Here is a 7,259-nt window from a genome sequence, read left to right on the forward strand (position 1 = left end):
AATGCAATCAAATCCTCACAGCAATGCTCCTCTTCCAAAATCTAGTAGAAAGTCTTCTTCTCTGGACAGTAGAGACAGAGACCGCAAAGTCTAGCTGCAGGTGGACTCCAGATGTGCAGTCTCTGATGGGAAGACCCTGCTGCCTCCTCGTTCCTCTTTCCTCTTTCTCCTCCATTCCTGGCTCTCTCTTCTTCTACTGCCTAGCAGTGCAAGAACCTTAGCGGGCCCCAGCATGCAGCAGATCTACAGTGAGCCCCAGCATGCAGTAGAGCTACAGTGTGCCCCCACGCATGCAGAAGAGCTACAGTGGGCCCCCACGCATGCAGCAGAGCTACAGTGAGCCCCAGCATGCAGTAGAGCTACAGTGGGCCCCCACGCATGCAGCAGAGCTACAGTGGGCCCCAGCATGCAGCAGAGCTGCAGTGAGCCCCCACGCATGCAGCAGAGCTACAGTGGGCCCCCACGCATGCAGCAGAGCTACAGTGGGCCCCAGCATGCAGCAGAGCTGCAGTGAGCCCCCACGCATGCAGCAGAGCTACAGTGGGCCCCAGCATGCAGCAGAGCTACAGTGAGCCCCAGCATGCAGTAGAGCTACAGTGAGCCCCCACGCATGCAGCAGAGCTACAGTGGGCCCCAGCATGCAGCAGAGCTACAGTGAGCCCCAGCATGCAGTAGAGCTACAGTGTGCCCCCACGCATGCAGAAGAGCTACAGTGGGCCCCCACGCATGCAGCAGAGCTACAGTGAGCCCCAGCATGCAGCAGAGCTGCAGTGAGCCCCCACGCATGCAGCAGAGCTACAGTGGGCCCCAGCATGCAGCAGAGCTACAGTGAGCCCCAGCATGCAGTAGAGCTACAGTGAGCCCCCACGCATGCAGCAGAGCTACAGTGGGCCCCAGCATGCAGCAGAGCTACAGTGAGCCCCAGCATGCAGAAGAGCTACAGTGGGCCCCAGCATGCAGCAGAGCTACAGTGGGCCCCAGCATGCAGCAGAGCTACAGTGGGCCCCAGCATGCAGAAGAGCTACAGTGGGCCCCAGCATGCAGCAGAGCTACAGTGGGCCCCCACGCATGCAGCAGAGCTACAGTGGGCCCCCACGCATGCAGAAGAGCTACAGTGGGCCCCAGCATGCAGCAGAGCTACAGTGGGCCCCAGCATGCAGAAGAGCTACAGTGGGCCCCAGCATGCAGCAGAGCTACAGTGGGCCCCAGCATGCAGAAGAGCTACAGTGGGCCCCAGCATGCAGCTGCATGACAGAGCTACTCTATTAGACCTGTGGCTGTGCTGCTCTACAGAAAGGCTGGAGTGAGTGGTCCAGTGAATTCTGCACAGTGTAAGGTTTCAGCTGCACAGAGGGGCTCTGCTTTCACCACCATGAATTTACACAGACTGCCACTCAGATGTTATTACACACTTACTGACAGAGAAGAGAGAACCACCCTCCCAACACACAAACAAAACCACAAGTGGGTCATGTGATCCTCGTCATAAACACCTGATTCCTCCCACACTACTGGCATCTCCAACCACACAGCAGGATGTTCTAGACAGTGAACTGAGGGCTGGGCAATACGACTAAAAAACCTCACATCTCGATATGCTTAATTAAATTTGATGAAAATCTTAAATTATAATGTTTTGTTGGATTAGTGGATTAGAGGTGACTAACATTTGCATACGACCATGTTTAACTTAAACTTAATTAACTGCTGGAGAACTGGTTGATTTTCAAGCAACAGATGCTTGAAGTCCTGTAAGCTGGGAGGTGGGCGAGGCCTCCATGATCATCAATCAGCCTAGTGTGTTCATGACTCTGTCCCTGGTTCACCGGTTGTCCTTCTTTGTAGCACTTTTGGTAGGTACTGACCACTGCATACCACTGGACCACCCCACAAAACCTGCCTGCTGATGTTCTGGAGATGTTCTGACCCAGTAATTATCTAGAACATCACAGTTCGGTTCTTCTTGTCAAAGTGTCTCAGATTCTTACGCTTCATCACCTTCAAGAACTGACTGTTCTTCACTCACTGCCTGATCTGTAGATCCAGCCATGGACAGACAGGAGCCACTGGAACTCACAGATCCAGATGGTGGTTTTAATGTTATGGCTGATCTGATCTTTGTATATGTTTCACCTGAAAGCTGAATCAGAGGACACGCCCACTTTCAGCAGCCTGAGAAAAGCAGAAACCCTCCCTCTAGAAGCCACATGCAGCCCACAGCACTTCCACCCTCCCAAACCGCAGCACCCGCGAGGCCTTTTAGCTTGAGGGCGGTCCGAAAGCCGCGGCGCTCCATGAATTTCAGCATTTCTGCTGGACGCTTCTGTTTAAAGCGGTTAACTTTCTGAACGATCCCTCTCTATTTCAGAAAGAGCGGCGCTTTCTTCCTCACCCTGCAGGAGGAGGAGGAGGCATCTCGTTAACTGAAACGCAGGCAGTAAACAGGGAGGGAGAGGGTTTACAGATTTACTGATGGGCTAATAAAGCCACCGCACTCAGAACAGAACAGAACAGTCCAATCCGTGCTGTTAGCTCAGAGAGGGCGCCCTGCTCTTACTGAAGCACAGCACTGATGAACATGATGATATTAGCAGAACCTCCCTCTGAAGAGCACGGACGCGAACCAGCACAGAGAGACCAGGAAAATAAAAAGCGACGACGTTTTTCACAGAACTTCAATCAAACAACTGGAACAGCATTCAATCAATCCGTCAGCTCAGTTAAGAAATCGCCGTCCGGTTCCAGGTCACCTTCTCAGAACCAGGAATTCAAAAGAAATCGGAGCAGAAACGGGTCCCGGCATTCCACGCCATTCCAGCTGATCGAACTGTTTTTGTAGATTAGGTAGGGGTAGGGATAGGGGATGGGGGATGGGCACAGGTGGGGAGTGGGTAGGAATGGCGGATAGAGGGTGGGGAGGGATGGGGGATAGAGGGTGGGTAGGGAATGGCGGGGATAGAGGGTGGGTAGGGATGGGGGAATAGAGGGTGGGTAGGGAATGGCGGGGATAGAGGGTGGGTAGGGATGGGGGATAGAGGGTGGGTAGGGATGGGGGATAGAGGGTGGGTAGGGATGGGGGATAGAGGGTGGGTAGGGAATGGCAGGGATAGAGGGTGGGTAGGGATGGGGGATAGAGGGTGGGTAGGGATGGGGGCTGGGTAAAGAATATGGGAGATGTGTAGAGGGTAGATGACATGGGTAGGGGTGGAGACATGGAGGAGTGGCACGGCTGGGGATGAGGGGATAGGGTATGGGCACAGGAGGGGATGGGTACAGGTGGGGATGGGCGCTGGGTAAAGAAAATGGGAGATGTGTAGAGGGTAGTTGAGATGGGTAAGAGTGGAGATGTGGAGGGATGGCACGGGTGGGGACATGGTGTATGGATGGGATGGGGATGGTGGGAATCACCCCCTCTCCTCAAAGCATGTGGAGCTGTTCAGTAATCTCTAATAGTCATGTGACACACTGTGAGTCCCACTGTCAGAAGATCCAACAGCAGCAGCAACAGTGCTGAAGAGGAAGCTTCTCCAACACTGACCGTCTCATAGCTCTCTGACCGACCCCCACACAGCTTCAAAAGTTTGTGGACACCCCTTCTAATGAACACATTCAGCTACTTTAAGCTGCACCCATTGCTGACACAGATGTGCAAATGCACACAGCTTGTCTAGTCCCTGTAGAGAAGAAGTACTGCCAATAGAATAGGACTCTCTGGAGCAGATCAACATCATGACCCTATCGCTTAATGCCAGACGTGGGCTAGAGGGGTATAAAGCCCCCCAGCATTGAGGAGCTGTGGAGCAGTGGAGGAACTGTGTTCTCTGGATTGATGGTGGAGGAGCTCCATCCAGTACTTTTGGGATGAGGTGGGGTGATGATCATCATCCAACATCCTGACCTCTCTAACGCTGCTCTTGTGGCTGAATGCAATCAAATCCTCACAGCAATGCTCCTCCTCCAGAATCTAGTAGAAAGTCTTCTTCTCTGGACAGTAGAGACAGTTACTCCAACAGAAGCAGGATCAACTCTTTAATAGCCTTGATTTCAGAAGAAACACGAATGAATGGGTGTCCCAATACTTTTGTCCATATATTGCATTATATAGCCACACTTACCAGACCATCTCTATAAACACACACACACACATACACACACACACACACACAGCTAAAGGAGCTCTTTACACAGATCAATAAAACACTCTATAAAACCAAACAGTAAACTGATCTGAGGTCAGCAGCTCAAACTTGATCCCAGTCCAGCAAACAAGCTGATTAGCTCCGCCCACAGACACTAACGGCTTCCCATCATGCCTTGCTCTTGCAATCTTTCTCTCTCTCTCTCGCTCGCTCATCCCTCTCTTCTCTAAATCTTCTCCAGAGAGGAGTTTAAGGACACACACCTTCAGATTATCCAGCATCTCACGTGTCACCAGAACCCATACACCTGAGCTAGCCACACACACACACACACACACACACACACACACACACACGTGATACAGACCTGCAGGGTTTTCCATCCGAGCGAGTGACATTTCCATAGCCTGTGTGGGCGTGTCTTTCTCCCTCTCCCTGTGAGTGTGAGTGTGTGTGTGTGTGTGTGTGTGTGTGTGAGAAAGTGTGTGTGTGTGTGAGCTCTTTAGAACAGGTAGAGGGCTGTGAGGCGCTGAGCTCTGGAGCCCAGACCATTTAACGGTTTTGTTAATACCCTACTTACAGATTTAGCCAACCAAGACAATCCAACAGAGGCTGCTAGGCCCTCCCACTCTGTTCTTACACACACACACACACACACACACACACACACACACACACACACACACACATACATACACACAAAGCTGCATTTCCCTGGTAATGCTGCTCCTTAAGTCTTAATAATGTAATGAAAACTGCTGCAAACACTCCACATTAAAACCACAGATGAAATCAGTGTGTTTTACACACACACACACACACACACACACACAAGCCTGTGTTGTGCAACCCATACTGATCATGAACAGCCTGTATGAGAGTGTAAGGACAGACCTTTCACTCCCCAGTGTCTTTTACATATACATACACATTTACATAGCCCCACCTCTTCACCTTACAACAAGTTAGCTCCGCCCACATTACAGAAAAAGTTTAAACAACCTTTATTTTTAAATAAAATACAATACAAGACAACCAATGGGAACAGAGTTCAGGAGGATGATGGGCTGTAAATGCCTGTAGGGTGTAAATGACGGGAGATGGAGAAGAGGTGGTGCAGTGCAGTGAGGGTCTGGTTGGATGTGTGGAAAATGGATCACACAGCAGAGACAGTTACTGATTGGCTAAAAGGAGTGACTGCATTTCTGCATTTGGGCTAAAGGCCACAGTGTGAGGGAAGGAGCTGAACCTGCAGCTGTATGGATGCAGACGGTCATAAGGGTCTACCAGCAGTGGCAGAAATCCCTACAGTCTACAGGAGGTTCTCCTCAGAATTGTGACCGAAAGATGCCCAGAGCGGTGGGTGGGCAGTCATTGCTGAGGCACCCGGGGAGCAGAGAGGGTGAAGGGCCTTGCTCAAGGGCCCAACAATGGCAGCTCTTGCCGAGCCCAGATATCGAACCCACAACCCTGTGATCAACAGCCCGGAGCTCTAACCACTCAGCACCACTGCCCCAAGACTAAGGTTAGCAGCAGACGCTTAAAGTTGTGGTCCTTCCTTGGAGAACTGCATACCGGGAAGAGTTCTGGAGATGTTCTGACCCAGTCATTATCTAGAACATCACAGTTTGGATCTCATCAAAGTGTCTCAGATTCTTACGCTTTACGATTTAACAAAGCGCCACAGATTTGATCACCCCGAGCATCCTCCCTGCTTTCCCACCTTACATCCCCCAGTTTCCGCCCCGGTCCCAGTTATTCTCCCTCCTCCCTGTACGTTCATACACACGGTCCACAACCCCAGCAGCGGCCGCAGCTCTGCGCTCGGATCCCTTCTTCAAACGGACAGATTATCTCCACTGATTACAACCAACACCCCCCCCCCCCCCCCGCTCCCCACCCGCCACCTCGCTGCCTAGCAACACACAATTAAGGATCACGCGTGGCAAGGAAGAGAGCGGCGGTCCGCCATTATCAGACGGGAATTACAAGAGCAACAAATGTCAGCTATATGCAAATGAGTTTGCATGTCTAACTTGAAGAAATGGAGAGGGGGGGGCAGGGATAGTGTGATGGGTGTTAACACCCCCCCTCTTTCTCCCCGCAAAAATACCCACAATACCACAGTATGTGTGTGTTCAGGAGTGGGAGGAGTCAAAGAGTCACACGTCGCAAAAAAAGGAATGATGACCAAAATATGAGCCCTGGAATATCATTAATATTCCAAATAATAGAATACCTTACTGATACCCAGTACATTTACATTTCTCTGCCTATTCACTATACAGCAGTTTAGCCCCGCCCTTTCAGCCTACCATAGTTTAGCCCCATCCATTCAGCCTACAGCAGTTTAGGCCCACCCATTCAGCCTACAGCAGTTTAGGCCCACCCATTCAGCCTACAGCAGTTTAGCCCCACCCATTCAGCCTACAGCAGTTTAGCCCCATCCATTCAGCCTACAGCAGTTTAGCCCCATCCATTCAGCCTACAGCAGTTTAGGCCCATCCATTCAGCCTACAGCAGTTTATCCCCATCCATTCAGCCTACAGCAGTTTAGCCCCACCCATTCAGCCTACAGCAGTTTAGGCCCACCCATTCAGCCTACAGCAGTTTAGCCCCACCCATTCAGCCTACAGCAGTTTAGGCCCACCCTTTCAGCCTACAACAGTTTAGGCCCAACCTTTCAGCCTACCATAGTTTAGCCCCACCCTTTCAGCCTACAGCAGTTTAGCCCCGCCCATTCAGCCTACAGCAGTTTAGCCCCATCCATTCAGCCTACAGCAGTTTAGCCCTGCCCATTAAGCCTACAGCAGTTTAGGCCCACCCTTTCAGCCTACAGCAGTTTAGCCCCGCCCATTAAGCCTACAGCGTAAGTTTTTTAAGGGGTAGAAATATATAAAAATAGATTATGATAGCAATCAGCAAGCAAATAAGATAGAGATGTACGATGATATCGGAATGAAGCTGCTTTCAGCGAATAACTGTATAACTCAAATTATATCAAGTCTAGATCTGATTTTATAAAATAAATAATGTATTTATCTGTGTTTTATTTATTTCACTGTATTTATAACCCTTTATTCAAACTGTTTTGCATTAATGGTGATCCAGGTGGGTTTA

The sequence above is a fragment of the Salminus brasiliensis genome, chromosome 22, assembly GCF_030463535.1.
Source record: "Salminus brasiliensis chromosome 22, fSalBra1.hap2, whole genome shotgun sequence".
NCBI lineage: Eukaryota > Metazoa > Chordata > Actinopteri > Characiformes > Bryconidae > Salminus > Salminus brasiliensis.